Raw genomic sequence first — 26084 nt, forward strand, 5'->3', positions numbered from 1 at the left:
AGGGATTGATGTGCATAATAATATGCGAGACTGGAAGTTCAGTATAAGAGGAGATGAGTAAGATTAAAGTCCAGTTTGTTCCTGGAGGCTCAGGTAGACTGTGAGAAATTCCAGTCCTGAACTATTGAGCGACTGAAGTCACAGGTCCTCAGAGAACAGCTGTCTGCGTCAGTCGAGGACAGGACCACCTTCATGGAAAAGTGGAACCAACCCCAGTCACCACACGCATTCCAGGCAGACCACACGGGGGCATCCATGTGATGAGATCCCCAACCAGAAGCAGGACTCCAGGATGAGTTAGAGAGGTCCAGCGGGCAGAGGGGGTCTGGATCACTGGCAGCTCAGGAGCGACATGTATAGCTCGACAGAGAGATAGGTAGAGGAACAAGGAGAGATGGAGTGAGAGAGAGGATAGAGCAGAAAAGGAGAAAGCAAAAGAGATGGAGAAATAACAGTTAGGTATGGTCACAGTCGAACAATGTATAAGGTGAATGTATATTTAGTGTAGAGTGCAAGCAGAGACTCCGGCAGGACTAACTATGACAGCATAACTAAAAAGGGAGAGCCAGAAGGAAACACAGACATGAGGGCTTCCAGAGATGTAAAGCAAACAATCACCTCACCGTCAACAAACCTGAGTGATCAATGAGAGTGGGAAAGACAGCATCCAAACATACCAGTTCACCTAATACTCTACGTCCATGAGTCCCCCAGATCTGCTCCTTTACCTAAGGCAAATCTATTTATAAAAATGCTTGGCTAAATAAATAGGTTTTTAGCCTGGACTTAAACACTGAGACTGTGTCTGAGTCCCGAACACTATTTGGAAGACTATTCCATAACTTTGGGGCTTTGTAAGAAAAAGGTCTGCCCCCTGCTGTAGTTTTAATAATACGCGGTACTGACAAGCAGCCTGCATCCTTTGATCGAAGTAGGCGTAGCGGATTGTAAGACACTAGCAGTTCACTCAGGTACTGCGGCGCGAGACCATTTAATGCTTTACACGTCAAGAGTAATATTTTAAAATCAATGCGAAATTTCACAGGGAGCCAATGCAGTGAAGATAAGATAGGGGTGATGTGCTCATATCTTCTGGTTTTAGTGAGGACTCTCGCTGCTGCATTCTGGACTAATTGATTATTGATTCTGGACTAATGGATTATTGATTCCAGCCTTTCATTTGAAGCACATGTAGATAATATTACCAGGATAGCATTCTTTCACCTCAGAAATATTGCCAGAATAAGAAATTTATTGTCGCTAAACGACGCAGAAAAACTAGTTCATGCTTTTATCACCTCTAGGTTGGACTATTGTAATGCCTTACTGTCTGGTTGTTCAGCTAGATGCATAAATAAGCTTCAGCTAGTCCAGAATGCAGCAGCGAGAGTCCTCACCAGAACCAGAAGATATGAGCACATCACCCCTATCTTATCTTCACTCCATTGGCTCCCTGTGAAATTTCGCATTGATTTTAAAATACTACTCTTGACATATAAAGCATTAAATGGTCTCGCGCCGCAGTACCTGAGCGAACTGCTAGTGTCTTACGACCCGCCACGCCTACTTCGATCAAAGGATGCAGGCTGCTTGTCAGTACCGCGTATTATGAAAAATACAGCTGGGGGCAGAGCTTTTTCTTACAAAGCCCCAAAGTTATGGAATAGTCTTCCAAATAGTGTTCGGGACTCAGACACAGTCTCAGTGTTTAAGTCCAGGCTAAAAACCTATTTATTTAGCCAAGCATTTTTATAAATAGATTTGCCATAGGTAAAGGAGCAGATCTGGGGGACTCATGGACGTAGAGTATTATGGTGAACTGGTATGTTTGGATGCTGTCTTTCTCACTCTCATTGATCACTTAGGTTTGCTGACGGTGAGGTGATTGTTTGCTTTACATCTCAGGAAGCCCCTAATGTTTGTGTTTCCTTCTGGCTCTCCCTTTTAGTTATGCTGTCATAGTTAGTCCTGCCGGAGTCTCTGCTTGCACTCTACAGTTAATATACATTCACATTATACATTGTGTGACTGTGACCATACCTAACTGCCATCTCTCCTCTTCTTCTCTTTCCCCCCCTCTTTCTTTTTCCTCTCTCCTCCTGTCTCCCCCTTTCACTCTTTCTCTCTCTCTCTGTCGAGCTACACATGTCGTTCCTGAGCTGCCAGTGATCCAGACTCCCTCTGCCCTCCGGACCTGTCTGACCCATCCTGGTGCCCCGCTTCTGGCTGAAGATCTCGTCACATGGATGCCCCGTGTGTCTCTTTGGGATGCGTCTGGTGTCTGGGAATGATTCTCTCTACCTAGAAAATGGTTCTGGCCTTGACTGGTGTTGGCAACTGTTTCTCTGGGGACTTGACAGTTCGATAGTTCATGACTGGAACTTCTTACAAGTCTACCTGGGTCTTCAATAACTACCTGGACTCCATATTAACATCAATTAACATCAGCTATTATAGCTGAACTGCCTCCCACCCTACACACTGTATAAATGCAGATAATTTACTGCTTTCTGTTTCACCCAAATGAGGATGGGTTCCCTGTTGAGCCTGGTTCCTCTCAAGGTTTCTTCCTATTATCATCTCAGAGAGTTTTTCCTTGCCACTGTCGCCCTCGGCTTGCTCACCAGGGACAAACTGACCATTTTGATTCATACAAATTCACATTTCATACAAACTTAAATAATTTTTTTGACTGTGTAAAGCTGCTTTGCGGCAATGAAAATTGCTAAAAGCACTATACAAATTGAATTGAATTGAATTGAATTGAATTGAAGCTTGTTTAAGCACCTTGTTGAACAACCAGACATTAAGGCGTTACAATAATCCAACCTAGACGTGATAAAAGCATGAACTAGTTTTTCTGCATCTGGTGACAATATATTTCTTATCTTGGCAATATTTCTGAGGTGAAAGAATGCTATCCTGGTAATATTATCTACATGAGCTTCAAATGAAAGGCTGGAATCTATAATCACACCGAGGTCTTTTACTGTTGCACTTGATGGAACAGAAAGGCCATTTAAAATCATAGTGTGATCAGAAAGCTTACAAGCTTAGAAAACATACATGCTTCCCTTGGGTAACATTATTGGAACACATGGGATTAGTTTCCATTGTTATGCTGATGATACCCAATTATATATCTCAACAAAACCAGACAAAATACCTAAGTTGTCTAGATTAACCGAGTGTGTCCAGGACATAAAAGATTTGATGATCAATAACTTTCTTTTCCTAAACTTGAAAAAGACAGAGATATTACTCATCGGCCCAAAAACCAGCACACAACAGCTTTCACAATTTAGCCTGCGTTTAAAAGGATGTACTGTTACTACTAATTGCTCACCTCCCTGGTGAGCAATCCCTTGGCTTGCTCACCAGGGACAACAGTAAAAGACCTGGGCGTAATATTAGACAGTAACAGCATTTTTCCATCTTAGAAATATCGCCAAACTTGGGAGCATCTTGTCCGTATCTGATGCAGAAAAGCTAGTTCATGCATTCATGACCTCCAGACTGGACTATTGTAATGCATTACTAGGTGGTTGTCCTGCATCCTCAATAAACAAGCTTCAGTTAGTTCAAAATGCAGCCGCCAGAGTTCTTACTAGATCCAGAAAATATGATCATATAACCCCAATATTATCATCCCTGCACTGGCTACCTGTTCAGTTTAGAAATAATTACAAAATAGTACTACTTACATACAAGGCTTTAACACTAGAACTACCAGAGAGGGGCCACTTGGCCCGGTTGTTTTTACCTAATATCCTTAATCACGTGTGAACAGTTGCCTTTGTTCTGTAAATGTGGCAATTACTTACAGAGCGACGTACAAGGTGCTATTGACTTTACAATCAGGGATCACAGTCATCTAGGAGCAATATGTAAGGGGCCATACTGTCATGCACACTCAAGCCGCGACCGGCACTAGGACCCGGAAGTAAGGCGGTCGCAAACCAGGAAGTATAAAAGGAGTAAACAAACCACAGTACAACGCTCAGTCATTGAGTTGCCCGATGTTGCCTCGTTTGCGGTCATCTAACTGTGAGTACTCACCTTTTTGGTTTCGCTTTCTTGCTGAGTGTGTATTTATAGGACGCGGGTTAGATTGTGTCTTTCCCTTGCTCCCCAATCGTGAGAGTCCTTAGACTAACTGCGTGATTATCCTGCCTATTCGTGTCACTCCGCGTTTGGGTTTACCAGTCACGCTACACAGGGCTAACCGCTAAAGCTACGTCTTCTGGTCATCTCAGGTTAGTTCTTGACAGAATGACTGAGCCTACCGCGGTGAACCCAGCGGAGCATGCGCGTCTCTGCGGTGTGGTGGATCAGCATGCCGCGCTCATCAATCAGCTAACCGGAGAGCTCGCTACTCTGCGTCAGAGCGTCCAAGACGTCGCGGCCTTGCGCCGCGAGGTGGCGGAGCTCCGGCGGGAGAACGCGGATCTCCGCGCGGCTGTTGCTGACGCGACGAGCCGGCCACCCGCCGCGGCGGCCGCAGCGCCGCCTCCCCCCCTTCAGATGTCTTTCTAGCTCTACCAGATAAATGGGATGGCACGGACGGAAGATGTAATGTGTTCTTGACAGCATTAGATCTGGTGTTTGAGTTCAACGCCACCAAGTACTCCACCGATCGGCTTCGCATTGCTCTTCTCGTATCGTTGTTGTCCGGGCAGGCAGCTGAGTGGGCCACGGCAGTGCTTCGAGCAGACACCGATACCGCTCATTCTTACAACGAATTCACCAGCCAGCTCAGACTCACCTTTGAACATCCTGCGGGCGAGGTGGAGACCGACACAAAGCTCTACCACCTGCGGCAGGGAGGATTGTCCGTGAGTCGCTATACTGCCGAATTCCGCACCCTCGCAGTACAGACAGCCTGGGGAGACGCCGCGCTCCGGACATCCTACTACGAGGGACTGACTTCACGCATCAAGGATGAACTGGCCGGACGAGAACTTCCCGCCACACTGGAGGGGCTAATCCAACTCGCCCTCCGCATCGACCAGCGCCTCCTCTCTCGTCCGAAGCCAGCCCCGAGGACCCTGCCGCCTGCTCCAATCCACGCCTACACGTCACCTCGACCATCCACCACCTTCACTCCCGCCATCACTGAACCTGTCGGATCTCCACCTCCTGCCGTGGTTAACACCGGAGCCGGGGAACCCATGCAATTAGGACGCGCCTCCCTAACCGTGACAGAACGAGAACGCCGGTTCCGAGAAGGTCTGTGCGCCTATTGTGGGTCAGCGGCCCATCACCGGGCGATCTGTCCGCTACGCCCGGGAAACGCGCAGCCCCGGTGAACAAGGGGAGGGACTCACCGGGCGCCATCCACCTCTCCACCACCACCCACACCACCACTTCGCGTCTCACGGTTCAGGTAACCCTCCAATTTGGCCACAAACGGGTCCGAAGTACCGCGTTCATCGATTCCGGTGCCGTGGGGAACTTCATTGACTCCACGTATGCCAAAGAAATGGGGGTAAAGATCGAGGCGTTATCCCAGCCGCTTCACATCACCTCCGTCGACGGTCGGCCCCTGTCATCTAGCCCCATCACTCACCAGACCCAACTTCTCTCTTTCATCATCGATCAGCATCACGAACAGCTACAGTTTTTCCTCACACCTATCTCATCACCTCCGGTCATCCTCGGTTATCCCTGGTTACTGCAGCACGCCCCTATCATCTCATGGGCACAGAACCGGATCCTTCAGTGGGGGCCGACCTGCACCGAGCTCTGCCTCCGGGCACCGGCTGGGACGTGTTCCAAGGAGTCCGAGGTCCCCGACGTCGACACCGACGCCATTCCACCTGAGTATCGAGACCTGGCTGAAGTATTCTGCAAAAAAAGAGCCACTCACCTACCACCTCATCGCCCATACGACCTGGCGATTGAACTTCAGCCAGGCTCCGCCCCCCCCGCGGCCATCTCTACTCTCTATCGACCACCGAGACACAGGCTATGGAGGAGTACGTCGCCAACGCCCTGCGCCACGGTACCATCCGACCCTCCTCCTCACCAGCCGCCGCGGGGTTTTTCTTTGTGAAGAAGAAAGGGGGCGAACTTTGCCCATGTGTCGACTATCGGGGGCTAAACAAGATCACAATAAAGAACCGACATCCGCTGCCACTCACCAACTCTGCCCTGGACGCCCTCTCTGGTGCCACCATTTTCACAAAGTTGGACCTCCGGAGCGCCTACAACTTGGTGCGTATCAGAGAGGGCGATGAGTGGAAGACGGCGTTCATCACACCCACTGGACACTACGAGAGCCTGGTCATACCCTTTGGACTCTGCAACGCACCCTCGGCCTTCCAACAATTTATTAATGACGTCCTCAGAGACATTCTGGGCCGATGGGTGTTCGTCTACCTGGACGATATCCTCATTTATTCCCATAACCTCCAGGAGCACATCCAACATGTTCGGGCGGTTCTTAAGAGATTGCTCGCTCACCAACTGTACTGCAAGCTGGAAAAATGTGCTTTCCACGAGCACTCCACCACGTTCCTGGGTTTTGTCATCTCGCCCCAGGGTGTGGCCATGGATCCTCAGAAGCTCGAAGCTGTGCGTCACTGGCCCCTACCCAGGACCCTCAAACAGCTTCAACGTTTTCTGGGGTTTGCGAACTTCTATCGTCGCTTCATCCGGGGCTACAGTACAGTTGCAGCACCATTAACTGCTTTGACCAGGCCCTCGCTTCACCCGTTTCGCCTTACACCTGCTGCCATCTCCGCCTTCCAAGATCTGTGTCATCGTTTCACCACCGCTCCCATCCTTCTCCACCCAGACGCCAACCAACCTTTCGTTGTGGAGGTGGACGCGTCGGATGTGGGCGCCGGCGCCGTTCTCTCTCAACGAGGTCCAGACCAGAAACTGCACCCGTGTGGTTTCTTCTCCAAAAAATTCAACCCCACTCAGCAGCGATACGGGGTAGGGGACCGCGAACTGCTGGGCATAAAGTGGGCCTTGGAGGAATGGCGTCACTGGCTCCAGGGCGCCAGTGAGCCGTTCATCGTCTGGACCGACCATCAGAACCTCATCACCATCAGGAACTTAAGACAACTGAATCCACGACAGGCACGGTGGGCTCTATTTTTCGAACAGTACGATTTCCACCTATCGTACCGCCCGGGGTCCAAAAACACCAAGGCGACGCACTTTCGAGACAACATGACGAAGACCTTCCCCGGGCGGATCCCGTGCCTGTCATCCCCGCTTCCCGGATCATCGCACCTCTTCAGTGGAACTTGGAGACAAGGGTCCGCCAGGCACAGGCCGCAGAGGCCGGGCCGGCAGGCGTGCCGCCTGGACGACTCTACGTACCCCAGAACGTGAGATCAGACGTCCTCCAATGGGGCCACTCCTCCGCGGTCGCCGGACACCAAGCGACGAGAAGGACCCTCTCATTCATCCAACGGGCGTTCTGGTGGCCATCCATGAGAAGGGACATCATCGAGTTCGTCCAGGCGTGCCCGGTGTGCGCCAGGGCCAAGGACACCAATCAGCCACCCCCGGGAGAGCTTCAACCACTTCCTGTTCCTCGGCGGCCCTGGACGCACATCGCCCTGGACTTCATCACGGGCCTGCCGGTTTCCGGAGGGAAGAACACCATCCTCACCATTGTTGACCGGTTCTCCAAGGCTGTGCACCTGGTGGCCCTCACCGGACTCCCATCAGCCAAAACCACCGCTGAGCTAATACTGGAACACGTAGTCCGCCTGCATGGGTTCCCCAAAGACATCGTCTCGGACAGGGGGCCCCAGTTCACCGCCCGGTTCTGGAAGGCCTTCTGCCGTCTGATCAATTCCACCAGTAGTCTGTCATCCGGATACCATCCTCAGACTAATGGTCAGACGGAACGGACCAACCAACAACTGGAGCGCTACCTAAGATGTTTTGTGGCCGACCGCCAGCGCTCCTGGGCCCGCTACCTCACATGGGCAGAACTTTCCCACAACCTACACGTCTCCTCAGCCACCAATCTAAGCCCATTTGAGGTATGCTATGGTTTCCAACCTCCGATGTTTGCCCATCAAGAACCGGAGGTCGACGTACTATCGGCCCAACAGTTGGTCCGTAGGTGTCGACGGCTCTGGAACCAAGCCAACCTCGCTATCCAGAAGGCCAATCAACAGTATACCACTCAACACCGCCGTCGACACCCTCCGGGACGTTTGTACAGAGTAGGTGACAAGGTATGGTTATCCACAAAGAACCTCCACCTTCATACCGAATCCAGGAAACTCTCACCTCGCTTCATAGGACCATACCGCATCACCCTAAGGATAAACCCTGTCACCTACCGGCTCCAGCTGCCTGCGGCGCTCCGGATTCACCCGGTTTTCCACACATCTCAACTCAAACCCTTCATCACCTCTCCAATGATTCCACCCCCCCCCCCTGCTCCTCCTCCCCGCATCATTGACGGTGGTCCCGCCTACACCGTGCGTCGGATCCTCGATTCACGCCCTCGGGGCAGAGGCACCCAGTACCTGGTCGATTGGGAAGGCTACGGCCCCGAGGAACGATCGTGGATTCCGGCCCGGTTCATCCTCGACCCCGAACTCATTCGAGACTACCGTCGTCGGGTATCCTCCACTCCAGGACCGTCAGGAGCCAGTCCTGGACAGGGGGGTACTGTCATGCACACTCAAGCCGCGACCGGCACTAGGACCCGGAAGTAAGGCGGTCGCAAACCAGGAAGTATAAAAGGAGTAAACAAACCACAGTACAACACTCAGTCATTGAGTTGCCCGATGTTGCCTCGTTTGCGGTCATCTAACTGTGAGTACTCACCTTTTTGGTTTCGCTTTCTTGCTGAGTGTGTATTTATAGGACGCGGGTTAGATTGTGTCTTTCCCTTGCTCCCCAATCGTGAGAGTCCTTAGACTAACTGCGTGATTATCCTGCCTATTCGTGTCACTCCGCGTTTGGGTTTACCAGTCACGCTACACAGGGCTAACCGCTAAAGCTACGTCTTCTGGTCATCTCAGGTTAGTTCTTGACACATACCATGGGTACAATTGGTGTAGAAAAAATTTATTCAAAGATTCCAAAGTTCAAAGCGTTTATTTTCTTAAACAAAAAACATACAACATAAATTCAAATTTTATTTGTCACATTCACATACATACACGGTACGGGACGACTGCCCAACAAATTGACACAATAAGAAAACACAATAAAATAGAATAAAAAGAAAAGCATAGAAGAGGCATACTGAAGACAAATGGTATGTAAATTCCACTCATTTATCTCCACGTAGCCTTCTCCCAGCATAAAAACTACTACCACTAATAGAAAAATATATATTTACATAAGTGTGCAACATCTGGTGTTTGTGTGTGTGTGTGTGTGTGTGTGTGTGTGTGTGTGTGTGTGTGTGAGTGACCAGTATTTTAGCAGTTCATTGGTGTGATCTGTTGGCACATATCTGGCTATAAGATAAGATATAGATATAAGATAAGGGATAGCGTTGCACATGTATTTTGACTTCAAGTCACATGCAACCCAAAACTTGATTCCAAACTTGTCAGGTTTTGTGGCAATGTACTGCTGGAAAGGACAGCGAGACTTGGTTGGAAAAAGTTGCTCGTCGACAGTGAGGTGCTGGCCCGGGTTGTAAGACTTGATGCAGTTAGTAACAAACATCTGCCAAACGTTTAAGATTGCTGCGAACTTGTCCGTTGCTACGCGTTGAGTGCGTGTGTCCTTGTCATCGAAGCGTAGGTGTCTCATGATGTCCTGGAAGCGGTTTCGGGCCATCGTGCTCTTGACGTGCGAGATCCCCAATGTTGCCGACCATGCATCAGCCAGCGACGGAATTCTGATCACCCCCCTCCAGAGAAGGATGGAGATGAACGCCATCAGTTCATAGACAGACATGTCCCAATCTGCTTCCATCCTGCGGCCATACTCAACTGTACATTTTCTTATAGTGTGAAGGATGTCCCAACTCACCAAAAACAAGAAGCTCTGCAAGCGATTTTTGATGGTTCTTCTGACTTCTCCTGTTGGCTCTCCATCACATGTATATGTTTTTAGTTGGCCGTGAGGGAGCGGCCTCCCTACTTCTTCCTCAACCCACACTGTGCCATCTTTTGCCGTCTCATAGCTGGAATTCTTCTGTGTGGTCTGTGTCTCCAGCCGACTTTTCTTCTTAAGAGGAGTTCTACTTTCTAACCTGGAACACATCTCATCACCTGAAGACATGTCAGAGTCCGAACTCTCTTGCAAGTGAATGGATACTTCCCCACCATCCGAGTCACAAGAGTCCATGTTTTGCAGCAGAGCCAAAGCCTCAGCAGCAGTGTAAAGTCTTGGTATCTTTGCAGCTTGTTCGTACCAATAAGTTCTTGAAGATTGTGAATGCATGTAGTAAACTATCCCTTTTATTCCCAAGTTTAGCTTGTCATCAGTAAACAGCTCTGCCCACAGTCATCCAAACCACAGCCACGTGTGAGGTACTTTAGAGTACACTTCTTGGGGGGAAGGAGAGTGACACATTACATGTCCAAACATCTCAAGGGCCCCAAAATCACCTCGGGCCCCAGAGGGTTAACCACATAAGGCATATTTTAGGTTTCAGACATTTAAACACACATATGTACTAGTAAAACAACACATGTTGAGCTTGTAAAATACACAAAGATGTCTATGGAAGCAACAATAACAACCCATTCAAATCTAATTTGCTCATGTGTTTTATAACAGATACACATAGTGTAAGTAACTATAAAGTTCACTCTATTTTTCACACATATTTAAGATAAAATAGAATGAAATGATGGATGAAGTGTTTAAGCATATAGTGTTTCACCTTTCATGTTTGTTAATTCAATACTGCTGAATACATCTAATCTTCCTGAAAAATAAAACTTTGTTTTTTATTCATATTTTGTTTATTTGTAATGTGTATCTATTCGAATAACAAAGATAAATTGACACAGATTTTTATCTTTGCTCATTTTGCTCTTTACTTTATTTTATACTTTGTTACCTGAAAGGCTTTCTTTAAAAAAAAAAAAAAGTCTAATTAGTTTGTGTGTACGTCTCAGACAACTTGCAAAAGAGTAAAAACAATGAGAAAGAATCATGATGTAATCCTGATATATATATATATATATATATATATATATATATATATGTTTTTGACCTTAATTATGTACATTTAAATTATTATATATGGTATGTGGTTTATTTTGATAGGTTAACTGTTTTTGTGGCGTTTAGTGCTCCTCAGCGTGTTCAGAGAGAGAGAGATCACATCACACATACGCTTCTTCCACTCAACTCTTTAGGTGGATTTTTCCCTGGTTTTTGTTCTCCTCTTCGATTTAAATATGGTTTCCCAGCGTCCTTCAAAGCTTTTCTTACTCTGCCCTTCCATTTGTGGGGGGAAGGGGAGTGACACATTCCAATCGGCCACCCATTTACAAATGAATGGGAGTCAATTGTCGGTGATTTAAAACCAAGGGGCCATTTGGCCTACCTCTGGTAGGGCTGGAGGGGTCAGAAAAACCTGGTAGTTCTAGTGTTAAATGGTTTAGCTCCCACATACCTAACCAGTCTTCTGATACGCTACAATCCACCATTCTCCTTAAGATCACAAAACTAGACTCAAAAGACGCATCTCTTTAATCTGGCATACGCGTAACTCATCCCATAACTTCATACTTCATACATCTATCCTGAATGGCAACTATGCTAATTCTCTCCATCTGTTCTGTACTTTTCTACCCATCCCGAGGCATCTGGAGATTGTACCAGCTTCAGTAGACAAAGGCCAACCCTGCAAGGATCCTGAGGCATCCAGAAAAGGACCAGCTCCAGCTGGATTCTGCTTTATGATGGTTGGAGCTACACATCCTGCTCCTGTGCTCCCAGTGATCCAGACCCCATCTGCCCTCTGTACCTACTGACTCCCTGTGCTGAACTGGATGTTAATTTAAAGAATTTCTGTTATATTGTACTTACAGCTGCATAACACACATGATGTTATATCATCTCTATCTGTTATCACCCAAATGGGCATGGGTTCCCTGTTGAGTCTGGTTCCTCTCAAGGTTTCTTCCTATTGCCATCTCAGGGAGTTTTTCCTTGCCACTGTCGCTGTCACCCTTGGCTTGCTCATCAGAGACATTTTTCTCACACATACATACTTCCTAATATTTTCTTTTCTAAAATATTCTTTCATTCTTGTCAAGCTGCTTTGAGACAATGACCATTGTTAAAAGCGCTATATAAAATAAAATTGAATTGAATATTGTTTAGAACTGCAATATATATTCCTAAAATTTATCAGACATGATGCAGAATTCGTCAATTTTTTCATTTGTTAATTTATTTATTTTTGCACTAAGTAATTCCAAAATACAAGAATTTGTATACACACCATCCACTGATACAGATACAATAGTAATGCTAATCTACTCGGTCTTCCCCATTTGGCCACAGGTTCTCATCCACCTCACATCTAATGTCATCTAGCTAGAAGACGGTTCTGGCCTCGACTGGTGTTGGCTGCTGTTTCTCTGAGGACTTGACTGTTCGATAGTTCAGGACTGGAACTTCATACAAGTTTACCTGAGTTTTTAATAATTAACTTCATATTAACATCAATTAACATAAACTGTTATGCTGAACTGCCTGACAACTAACACACAGTATGAATGCAGATCAATTCCTGCTATTTGTTATCACCCAGATGAGGATGGGTTCCCTGTTGAGTCTGGTTCCTCTCAAGGTTTCTTCCTACTACCATCTCAGGAAGTTTTTCCTTGCCACTGTCCCCCTTGGCTTGCTCACCAGGGACTATCTGACCATTTTGATTCATACACATTTAAATTCCATACAAACTTAAATAATTCTTTTGATTGTGTAAAGCTCCTTTAGGGCAATGCCAAATGTTAAAAGCGCTATACAAATAAAATTGAATTGAATTGAATCTAGGGCAATATACCTAGGAAAGAATCTTCTGGCATGCCTGCCAGGAGGGACATCATGATCATGTGGATGATGGTCATAAACCTTCCACCGCCATGAGGAAAAGAATCCCTCTATGCTGTTGAGAAATGGACAGTAAGGTGGGAGGAAAAGTAACTCCATTCTGGGATGGGCCGCAAACCACTCTGTGACTGCACGGGATTGGTGAAATGCCACATTGTCCCATACAATTATAAATGTTGGCTGATTCCTTCTTTCTGCATCCTTTACCTTACCTAGCACAACTCTTCCATAGAGATCATGCAGGAACGCAAGGAGACGTTTAGTGTTGTATGGCCCAATTAGTGGTCTGTGTAACAGCAGTTCATCGGTGGATATTGCTGCTGTTGGCACCCCTCTGGCCCGGGACATTTACTTTAGCTCTCTTCCCAATCACATTCCTCCCTCATCGCTATGTTTTGGCCAAGTTAAAACCTGCCTCATCCACAAAGATGAAAATGTGGTGTGTTTGCCTGCCTTCAATCTCTATGACTCTCCAAAATAAATCTACAAGGCAACATAAGCTGTAACAGTAGTACATTTGTAAAAATTGTCCTTGTGTGTGTTTGGTTCTGTATTTTATTGTGATCTTACCTGGACATATCGGCTCCTGAGTTGCTTGACATGTTCAGAGCTCCTCTCAAAAGGCACAGTGTACAACTGTTTCATACTAACATGATGTTTTTTCAGGACTCTAGAAATTGTTGTTATGCTTACACTGTGAAGATTTGCAAAAGTAACGTTGTCTGCCAAGACACTGTGCCAAATATCAGTGAGTTTTATCCCATTGTTTCTGATGACCATATCAACACAAGCAGTTTCCTGCACATCAGTGAACATCCTTCCTCTTCCCCCTGTGTGAGGTAACCGTTGAGTCCTAAGTGGAAATGCAAAAAACAATTACACAAAAGTTTATTTACTTCTGAATGTGCAACTGAGTCAAATGCCCTTGCAGAATACAAGTTACCTGATGTTACCTGATGGTTTGCCGGAAAACTCTAACAATAGATGCCACTGTAGAGCTGCAGATTTGGCTGTACTCTCTGACCAGCCTTTCTCATAGAGAGACAATGATTTACTACATGATCAATTACAGTAGCTCTGATCTCATCTGAGACTACAGCTCTTGATCTTCCTCTTATTCTTTATCCACTACGCATACGTATTCCTCGCCCCCTCCCAGCCACTCTTCTTCCTCTTTCAGCCACCTCTCTATTTCTGGCTGGGTCCATGTTTACATTACAAACCTATTCAGCAGTTGTCTTCTTTTGTAATGAAATTGAAAGGATAAGAAATTTATTGTCGCTAAACGATGCAGAAAAACTAGTTCATGCTTTTATCACCTCTAGGTTGGACTATTGTAATGCCTTACTGTCTGGTTGTTCAGCTAGGTGCATAAATAAGCTTCAGCTAGTCCAGAATGCAGCAGCGAGAGTCCTCACTCGAACCAGAAGATATGAGCACATCACCCCTATCTTATCTTCACTCCATTGGCTCCCTGTGAAATTTTGCATTGATTTTAAAATACTACTCTTGACATATAAAGCATTAAATGGTCTCGCGCCGCAGTACCTGAGCGAACTGCTAGTGTCTTACGATCCGCCACGCCTACTTCGATCAAAGGATGCAGGCTGCTTGTCAGTACCGCGTATTATGAAAACTACAGCAGGGGGCAGAGCTTTTCTTACAAAGCCCCAAAGTTATGGAATAGTCTTCCAAATAGTGTTCGGGACTCAGACACAGTCTCAGTGTTTAAGTCCAGGCTAAAAACCTATTTATTTAGCCAAGCATTTTTATAAATAGATTAGCCTTAGGTAAAGGAGCAGATCTGGGGGACTCATGGGCGTAGAGTATTATGGTGAACTGGTATGTTTGGATGCTGTCTTCCCCACTCTCATTGATCACTCAGGTTTGCTGACGGTGAGGTGATTGTTTGCTTTACATGTCAGTTCCCCCTCATGTCTGTGTTTCCTTCTGGCGCTCCCTTTTTAGTTATGCTGTCATAGTTAGTCCTGCCGGAGTCTCTGCTTGCACTCTACAGTTAATATACATTCACATTATACACTGTGTGACTGTGACCATACCTAACTGCCATCTCTCCTCGTCTTTTCTTTCCCCCCTCTTTCTCTTTCTTCTCTCCTCCTGTCTCCCCCTTTCACTCTTTCTCTCTCTCTGTCGAGCTACACATGTCGTTCCTGAGCTGCCAGTGATCCAGACGCCCTCTGCCCTCCGGACCTGTCTGACCCATTCTGGTGCCCCGCTTCTGGCTGAAGATCTCGTCACATGGATGCCCCGTGTGTCTCTCTGGGATGCGTCTGGTGTCTGGGAATGATTCTCTCTACCTAGAAGACGGTTCTGGCCTTGACTGGTGTTGTCAACTGTTTCTCTGGGGACTTGACAGTTCGATAGTTCATGACTGGAACTTCTTACAAGTCTACCTGGGTCTTCAATAACTACCTGGACTCCATATTAACATCAATTAACATCAGCTATTATAGCTGAACTGCCTCCCACCCTACACACTGTATGAATGCAGATCATTTACTGCTTTCTGTTTCACCCAAATGAGGATGGGTTCCCTGTTGAGTCTGGTTCCTCTCAAGGTTTCTTCCTATTACCATCTCAGGGAGTTTTTCCTTGCCACTGTCGCCCTCGGCTTGCTCATTAGGGACAAACTGACCATTTTGATTCATACAAATTCACATTTCATACAAACTTAAATAATTTTTTTTGACTGTGTAAAGCTGCTTTGCGGCAATGAAAATTGCTAAAAGCGCTATACAAATAAAATTGAATTGAATTGAATTGAAAGAGTAACACCTGTGTAGATGTTCATATACAATGAGAATCAGCTGGGGCTGATTAAACTGCATTTTTAGATTTAAAATATGTTTCAATAAAATATTGATGTTGAATTTTGCTGTCTTATTCAGTTTTGCATTATGTTATTGTTTTGAACATAAGTTTAACAGTTTTGAAAACAGTACGTAAGCACATGCAAAATGTCCTGTACAGTACGTACAAAGATAGTTTTTTGGCAGTTGTTGTGTCTGAGTGAGAAAAGAATTCATGAAATTTGAGAGATGTAGTCATTGAATGCATTTTGTGCCAAAACAATGATAATTAATCCTCGGTTTAGCCCACATAGACTTCTGTTGTGCTCACTGTGTGAAGAGTCTTGCAAAAGTGACCTAAGTATTGAGAAATGTGTCCTAGCATCTGTAAAAAACGGTAAAAGGAGGCACCTCAAATAAAAACACAAGGGCTTTCATATCCAGTTTCCGACACTGCCTCCACAGGTTAACACACAAACTACAATTTGGGCTTGTTGGTCTTTTCTCAGTGACTTTTCTGTCTCTTTCTCTCTTTCTTTCGGCACATGTGCTGGGTGCGAGGAGAGCATGGAAGACTGTTCAGTGTCCTTCCAATTTCTAAAAGACATTTCTTTTAGAAATTTTCTTTTCTGGAAGCCATTTTTGCCCTGCTTTTGGGAGATGGGTTTTTTTCAGAGAGTGGAGATGCTAATGGACTGACTTTATGATGGAGCTGGTGTTAAGAGACCAGCTGAAGTTCAGTAGAGAGCGTGCTTTTGTGTTCTTCTCAAGTCAACCAACATCTCTTTAGCTTTAGATCTACTCGTCTAATAGTCAAATCTTCACTCACAGGATTATTTAAAGGTCATTGATTTATTATCAATTTGTTTATCGTTATTCAATTATTAGTCAGATGGACCTCAGAGCACAGTGAGATGATTCCTTCACATATTACAGTTAGTAAGCTGGAGTAAGTGTGCAGGGACAGCCAGGAAACGGCAAGAACCCACAAACCCAGAAATCTACAGGATTAAACGTCTGAGACACCGCTGTTTAAATGTTAAAAAAACGCAACTATCTGCAGCTTAAGAACAGAATCAGAATAAAATGATCATCATTAATAAATAATTCATTAATCAGTGATCAGAATGTTTAATGCAGAGAGAATTGGAGACTTCGGAATATTCCACTGTCAGAGTGTCCTGGTCTGACTCAGGCACCTGGGACAAGTTGTGTTTGTGTGTGTGTGTGTGTGTGTGAGAGAGAGAGAGAGAGAGAGAATGTTGCTGCTTTCCTGCTTATAGTTCATTAGGAATCCTCAGAGAAGTCTCTCATTATTCCTCCTGATCGATAGAGCAGCTCCCATGATGCACCCTGTCTCCTCTCATCACCCCTGCACACACACAAACACACACACACACACACACACACATATTCAAGGCAGGAATATGAGGCGCCGTATAGGGCTTAAATCAAACTTTACTCATGCACACACATATGAAACACTTGCATACACATATATGAAACACTCACACATACATATATACTACTAACTGCTCAAACAACTACATACATACTTTCCGCGCATATACATACATACTTTCCGCGCACATACATACATACTTTCCGCGCACATACATACATACTTTTCACGCACATACATACATACATACTTTCCGCGCATATACATACATACTTTCCGCGCACACTCACACATACATACTTTCTGTGCACGCGCACAAAGCCAACTGTAGCGGTGTAGGGAACGAGTGAACAACGGATCTTTAGTTTAGCGGAAAAGGGAATGGATAATTTCCTATAAGTCATTACATAAAAAATTGTGTGAAAAAATTTTACACGAAAAATAATTTATATTTTTATTATAATTATTATCGAGGCGAGGACATCATATAAATAGGACACAATAATTTACATTTTGATTTAATAAAGAAACCATTCGTATTATATAGGCTAGTAATCTGTAAAAATAAATAAATAAATAATACGTTTTATATTTTTTTATGGTATCAGTTTTTGTTTCAATAAATAATCTATATTTAATGTCCGTAGCGTGAAATTTCCACAGCAGCAGCGACAGGTATCCGATGTGCTTGTGTTACCATGGTAACGCAAGGAGGAAGTGACGTTGCATGGTGTTCTGAATGGTGGAATTTTGTAGAGTGAAGTTCCCTTTTCAGACATTTCCTGCGCAGGGAATAGGGTGTAGGGTGTAGGGAGTAGTAATTTCAATGTATATGAACTTCATTCTCCCTGATTAGTAGTAGCGTTTCTTAAATAGACCGTTAATGGACAGTTTAGAAGACAACGAGTGATTTATTTATCACCACAAAAGTGGGTGATATGGGGGGTCGGAACAATGTTTGTCCCGTGGGATTCCAATGAGTTATTGTTCATATTAGCGAAGGCGAGGAAACACATTTCACAAAACAGTATTTCTTTCTGTTGTAGGATCCGACATATTAGCCACAGATTCCGTGCTTCAATTTTCTTTTTGCAAATCATCACCTGCGTTTTCTGCCGCTGAAATATTTAAACATTATGTGGATAGTTCTGAATACGCCATGTGATTGAGCAGTGATGATACAAACCAGTACTACCATTCAGGGAGAATGAAGCGACAAGTCCGTCTACACTGAAATGCCTTCCTTTTACACTGAAATGCCTTCCGGTTACACTGAAATGCCTTCCGGTTACACTGAGAATCTCATAGGTGAATGTGCGGGAAGAGTTTGTATGTATGTGCGCGGAAAGTATGTATGTATGTGCGCGGAAAGTATGTATGCGTGTGCGCGGAAAGTATGTATGTGTGTGCGCGGAAAGTATGTATGCGTGTGCGCGGAAAGTATGTATGTATGTGCGCGCGCATTTCATATGTAGTTGTTTGAGCAGTTAGTAGTATATATGTATGTGTGAGTGTTTCATATATGTGTATGCAAGTGTTTCATATGTAGTTGTTTGAGCAGTTAGTAGTATATATGTATGTGTGAGTGTTTCATATATGTGTATGCAAGTGTTTCATATGTGTGTGCATGAGTAAAGTTTGATTTAAGCCCTATACGGCGCCTCATACAGAAATATTAATTGTGAACCGTTTTTAGTAATTTCTGATCGTAATCATCTGATCCTATTCCTCATGTCTCTTTCCCTCAGCCCGTGTACACGCTGCGCCCGATATATATATATATATATATATATATATATATATATATAGTGTGTGGCGTGGGCGGGGTTTTGGACTAGTAACCATCATGCTTTGCGGGAGGGGTTGTTAGGTGTTCACCCTGTCGAGGAAAGGTGTTTGGGTTAGTGGCTTCGGCCTGGGTGTGTGTGTGAGTTAGAAGTGTGTCCTGTTGATCTGTGTTTAGTGACTGTTGACTGTGTGGTTTGTGCTGTGATAAATAAAATACTCCCAGCCATTTGCATTGGGCAGCAAGGAAGCTCACTCGTCTCTCCAAGTCCCTTCGTAGCAGTGAAAAACGCTACAATATATATACACAGTATAGAGATATATACTACTAACTGCACAAACAGCTACATATTAAATGCGCGCGCACACACACACATACATACTCTCCGCACACACATACACACACATACATATTCTCCGCGCACACACACATACATACTCTCCGCACACACATACACACACATACATATTCTCCGCGCACACACACATACATACTCTCCGCGCACACACACTCACATACATACTCTCCGCGCACACACACACATACATATTCCCCGCGCACACACACACACTCACATACATACTCTCCGCGCACATACACACACACATACTCTCCGCGCACACACACACACTCACATACATACTCTCCACGCACATACACACATACATACATGCTCTCCGCGCACACAAACACACACACATACATATTCCCCGCGCACACACATACATACTCTCCGCGCACACACACACATTCAATTCAATTCAATTTTATTTATATAGCGCTTTTAACAATGGTCATTGTCTCAAAGCAGCTTCACAAAAAAATTAAGAATTTTTAATTTTTTTTTTAGAAAAGAAAATATTTGGAAGTGTGTATGTGTGAAAAAAATGTGTCTAGATAATAATGAGATGAATGAATGATGAATGAAATGTCTCTGATGAGCAAGCCAAGGGTGACGGCGACAGTGGCAAGGAAAAACTCCCTGAGATGGTAATAGGAAGAAACCTTGAGAGGAACCAGACTCAACAGAGGAACCCATCCTCATCTGGGTGATAACAGATAGAAATAACATCAAGTGTGTTGTGCAGGTGAAAGTTCAATATAACAGAAGTTGTGTAAATTAACATGAAGTCCAGTTCAGCACAGGGAGTCAGTAGGTGCAGAGGGCAGATGGGGTCTGGATCACTGGAAGCACAGGAGCAGGATGTGTAGCTTCAGCCATCATAAAGCAGAATCCAGCTGGAGCTGGTCCTTCTCTGGATGCCTTAGAAACCTCGCAGGGTTGGCCTTTGTCTACTAAAGCTGGCACAATCTCCAGATGCCTCGGGATGGGTAGAAAAATACAGAAAAGATGGAGAGAATTAGCGTAGTTGCCATTCAGGATAGATGTACTGGAGTATGAGGTTATGGGATGAGTTACGCGTATGCCAGATTAAAGAGATGCGTCTTGAGTCTACTTTTGAATTGGGACAGTACACAGTAACAGTAACAGTACATCGTTCTAAACGCAGGCTGAATTGTGAAAGCTGTTGTGTGCTGGTTTTTGGGCTGATAAGTAATATCTCTCTCTTGTCTGAGTTTAGAAAAAGAAAGTTATTGGTCATCCAATCTTTTATGTCCTGGACACACTCGGTTAATCTAGACAATTTAGGTATTTCGTCTGGTTTTGTTGAGATGTATAATTGGGTATCATCAGCATAACAATGGAAACTAATCCCATGTCTTCTAATGATGTTACCCAAGGGAAGCATGTATATTGAGAACAGCAGAGGTCCTAAAACTGACCCTTGTGGGACCCCATATTTCACTGGCATTACACCAGACAGTTCTCCATTTAGATCTACAAAATAGTATCGATCAGACAGGTATGATCTAAACCATTTTAATGCCTGTCCCTGAATACCTATGTGATTTTGTAAGCGATCTATGAGAATATTATGATCTATAGTGTCGAATGCAGCACTAAGATCAAGCAAGACTAGTATTGAGATGCAGCCTTGGTCCAAAGCTAAAAACATGTCGTTTGCAATCTTAACAGATCTTGCAGTTTTTGTACTATGATGGGGCATGAAACCTGACTTAAATTTTTCAAGGATGTTGTTTTCCTGCAAAAATGTGCATATTTGAGCTGATACTACTTTTTCTAATATTTTTGATATAAAGGAGAGGTTTGAAATTGGTCTATAATTTATTTCATTTGCGTCCAAATTAGATTTTTTAAGAAGTGGCTTAATAACTGCCAACTTGAAAGGTTTAGGGACATGACCTAGATATAATGAAGAATTAATAATGTTTAAAAGTGTCTCTCCAACCGTATGCATCACTTCTTTCAAAAATCTGGTTGGTAATGGGTCTAACAGGCACGTTGTTGAATTAGCTGAGGTGATAAGTTTATAAAGCTCTTCCTGTCCTACACCTGTAAAGCACTGAAAAACTTAATGTGAAACTTTAGGCTGAACTAGATCATGAGATGCTATTAGAGGTTGAACTTCTGTTATTTTCTTCCTTATGCTATCGATTTTTTCATTAAAGAAGTCCATAAAAACTTCACTACTAAAATGTTGTGGAGTACTCTCTGCAGGCATCTTAGGTTTTGTTAGGCGAGCCACTGTACTAAATAAGAACTTGGGATTGTTTTGGTTTCTTGCTATCAGTTGGCTAAGATGCTTGGTCCTAGCAGTTTTTAGAGCCTGTCTATAGCTGCACATACTGTCTTTAAACGCAATTCGAAAAACTTCTAATTTAGTTTTTCTCCATTTTCGCTCGAGGTTACGGGTTGCTCTCTTTAGGGCGCAAGTATGACTATTGTACCAAGGAGCAAGTGTTTTATCTCTGACTTTTTTTAATCTAATGGGAGCAACAGTGTCTAATGTACTGGTAAAAATAGTGCCCATGTTGCTAGTCACTTCATCTAGATCGTCTGCATTTAGGGGTCTAATAAGTAATTGGGACAGATCCGGCAGATTACTCGTGAATCTGTCTTTAGTAGTCGGATTCATATTTCTAACAAATCGATAACGTGGGGAGACACAGCTAATCTGTTCTACATGTAGAGTATATATCAGGAGGTGATGATCTGTGATATCACCACTTTGAGGTGAAATCTCTATATTAGAGACATCTATACCATGAGATATAATTAAATCTAGCGTATGATTACAGCGGTGAGTTGATCCATTTGTAACACTTGGATTTAATTAAACCACTAGTTACTTTGCTACGGGGTCGAGAATCAAAATACGGGTTTTTAAACAACACTTCCGGTATTGCGCAATCAAGACAGGACAAGTAAAGACGCGACACAATAACTATGTATAAACCAAACCAACGTGTATTAAACCAAACCAACAAACAAACAAACAAGGTGCACCAAAACCAATATATACAAAATATATACAAATATAAACAATGTGTAAGATGTATGTGGGTGTGTGAGTGCGTGTATGATTGTCCAGAGTCAATGTTATTGCAGTGTGTGAAATGATGCATGGGAGAGATTGGCTCGGCCTCACCGGTATAGATGACAAATCCGGGAGCTCGAGCAACGGAACGAGAGGTGAATGGTTAGTGTCCACGAGCAATAATCCGACCGGGGAAAAGTACTCCTTCAGAGTCATCTAACAAACTCTCTCTCTGAAAAAGCAGCGCGCTGTGAAAAATCTCTCCGTCCCGGGTTGCTTGCCGGTTCCGGCTTTATACCGGCACACGTGACCCAACACCGCTTACAGGTTCTTTCGCGCTGCGATCGCGCATGCTCGCGAGAGCTTACCCTGTGACCAACACTGTCTATGGGGACAAGTAAAACCAGATCGGGCAAATTTCCGTGCACAGGTGAGCAGCATTAGCTCCTTAATCCATTTCCCTGTTATTTAAAATGCCCCTTTATGTGGCTGCGCTACATAGAGAGCCTCCGGCGTCTGAGGAGAACGTCCATAAAGCGCTTCAGATTAACCACGTTCACTATATCATTTTTTTGTGGATTGCCCCAAGAGACAGTGTAGTTAATTGGTCCCTTTTTGTTTTTTATTTCTGCTGGTCCCTCCCACTTGGGCGCTAGCTTGGCAGAAAATCTTTTCGCTGCGGAGGAGAGTGGGTGAGTTTTTATCCAAACTAGATCTCCTGGTTGAAAGTGCGCATCTTTTCTCCGAGCATTGTAGTATCTAGCTTGTTTGGATTGTTGTTGTTTTACTCTTTGTTTCACCGCCGACCTAGTGTGAGTTCTGCAGGTGTCTTTCCAGTAGTTTCCTGTTGGGCTGTATTGATGGCGAATCTGAGCTCTGGTAACCCTTGGTCCCAGTTTTGGTGATGGTCCCTGACGTATGAAGCGATCACTGTCTTCAGAGCTCGGTTAACTCGTTCCGTCAGGTTCGTTTGTGGGTGGTAGCTCGTAGTTAGCTTTTGGACGCTCCCCCAGGTTTGGCAGAGGTGTGCCAGCAGTTGAGACGTAAACTGGGGTCCTCGATCGGATACTAGATATTTGGGAACTCCTCATCTAGTAAAGATTTCCTCTCTTAGTACTCTCACCAGTTTTGGCGTCTTTACATCCCTGAGGGGAAACATCTCCACCCATTTGGTAAAATAATCTACCACCACCAAAAGATATTCATTTTGCCTTTTACTTAGGGGAAAGGACCCATCATGTCCAATCCCACGGTGTGTCCTGGCTCTGAAACCTCCGTGCTCTGTAGTAGCCCACTAGGTCTAGTGTTTTCCATTTTATACTGTTGACACACGCTGCAAGTTCTCACATATTGCCAGACATCTTTCCGCACTGTGGGCCACCATGCCACATCTAGTAACCTCAGCAGAGGGATTGTCATGATAGTAGTGTAAAAAGTTTTTTATTAATGACTGGGGGACAACTAGTTGAAATAATTTTCCGTGTCTTACTGGTACCCGGCGATATAACGCCCCTTGTTGATGTTTGAAAGAGATCCTCTGCTCTCTTGTGCTTCGTGGCTGGTCTTTAGAGAGCAGCTTCATGATGGTAGGGTCCTTATGTTGGGCTTGAGTTATCTCGCACAGGTCGTTTGGTAAGTCGGATGAACATTTAGAGGTTGTGATGGCGAGAAATGGAGCGGTGCCCACTTTTAACGGCGGGGGCGCCCGGGATAGCGCATCTGGTCCCAGATTAAAGCAGCCTTTTCTATGATGTACTGTAAAAACGAACTGTTGTAGGAGTAACGTCCATCGGGTGAGACGAGAGCTGGTTTTCGGGCAGTTGAAGGCCCATGACAGGGCGGCATGGTCGGTAAAGACCTCGAAAGCGCGACCTTCTAGATAGTGCCTCCATTTTTCTACAGCCCAGACCACGGCCAAACACTCCTTTTCTTACGTGGAGTAATTCTGCTCAAATTCAAAAATAAAAATTTTATTTGTCACATACACAGTCATACACAGTACGATATGCAGTGAAATGCTTAGGCAACTGCTCATGACCTAAAATAGAAGACTAATATGAAAATTAAAATATAGGGTAAATAAAACTAGAAAAGAATAAAATAAAATAAAATAAAATATAAAACTAAAGTTAAAAAAATAAATAAATAGCTGTACGACAAAAATACACAATATAGAAAATATTTGAAGAATGTATAACGAATAAGAGCAGCTGAACGGGTAGGTATATTTATGTAATTTTTGTATGGAATAGTAGTTGTAATGGTAATGTAATGTCCACTGTTTGTGCAATTCACATATTTAAAGTGTCTAGTGCCGTGCAAAAAATGCTTAAAAAGTGATTTATTTAAAGTGACTTGTGACTTGTGACCACCAGGTGTAGTTGTGCAGTGGCCACTAGTGTAAACGAATGTCCAGAATGTCCAGTGTATGTGTGTAAAGACCATATGTGTGTCAGTACTGTGTGGTGGTGTGATTGAGAGACCGTATGGCCTGTGGGAAGAAGCTCCTCCTCAGTCTCTCTGTGTTGGCCTTCAGGGAGCGGAATCGCTTTCCTGACCTCAACAGAGAGAACAGTCCATTGTTGGGATGGCTGAGGTCCTTCACAATCTTCCTGGCCTTGGTCCAGCACCGCCTGCTGTAGATTGAGTGCAGGTCAGGGAGCTCGGTGCGGATGATGCGCTCAGCTGATCGCACCACCTTCTGTAAAGCTCGTCTGTCCTGCATGGTGCTGTTCTCAAACCAGGTTGAGATGTTTCCCGTCAGGATGCTCTCTATGGTGCAGGAGTAAAAGTTTCTGAGCACCTTGGAGGGCAGTCGGAAGTCTCTCAAGCGTCTGAGGTGGTAGAGACGCTGCCGGGCCTTTTTCACCACGGTGTTGATGTGACAGGACCATGACAGGTCCTGCGTGATGTGAACACCGAGTATTTGAAGCTGTCCACTCTCTCCACTGGGCTCTCGTTGATGACGGGGGTCTGGTAGTTCCTCACCTGCTTAGTGCTGAAGTCCACTATCAGCTCCTTTGTCTTACTGACGTTTAGAAGGAGGTTGTTCCTCTGGCACTAGTTCTCCAGATTCCTAATCTCCTTCAGGTAGGCCGTCTCGTTGTTATCAGAGATCAGGCCCACCACGGCGGTGTCGTCAGCAAACTTAATGGTGGTGGTGGAGCTGGTAGTGGCCACACAGTCATATGTGTACAAAGAGTACAGCAGGGGGCTCAGAACACACCCCTGAGGGGCTCCAGTGCTGAGAGTTAAGGAGGCTGAGACATGTCCGCCCATCCTTACTGCCTGTGGTCTGCCAGTTAGGAAGTTGGAGATCCACTGACACATAGATGAGCTGAGTCCCAGGTGCTCCAGCTTGGTGGTGAGTGTGTAGGGAATTATGGTATTGAATGCAGAGCTGTAGTCGATGAAGAGCATTTTAACATAATTCCCCCTCCGAGTGTCCAGGTGAGTAAGTGATGTGTGGAGTAGATGAGAGATGGCATCGTCTGTGGAACGATTTGGACGGTATGCAAACTGTAGTGGGTCCAGTGTGTCGGGTAGTGAAGAAATGATGAAGTCTCTGACCAGGCGTTCAAAGCATTTCATCACTACTGAGGTGAGAGCTACAGGGCGATAGTCATTGAGTGAAGCAGGATGTGGTTTCTTTGGGACAGGAACAA

The sequence above is a fragment of the Clarias gariepinus genome, chromosome 6, assembly GCF_024256425.1.
Source record: "Clarias gariepinus isolate MV-2021 ecotype Netherlands chromosome 6, CGAR_prim_01v2, whole genome shotgun sequence".
NCBI lineage: Eukaryota > Metazoa > Chordata > Actinopteri > Siluriformes > Clariidae > Clarias > Clarias gariepinus.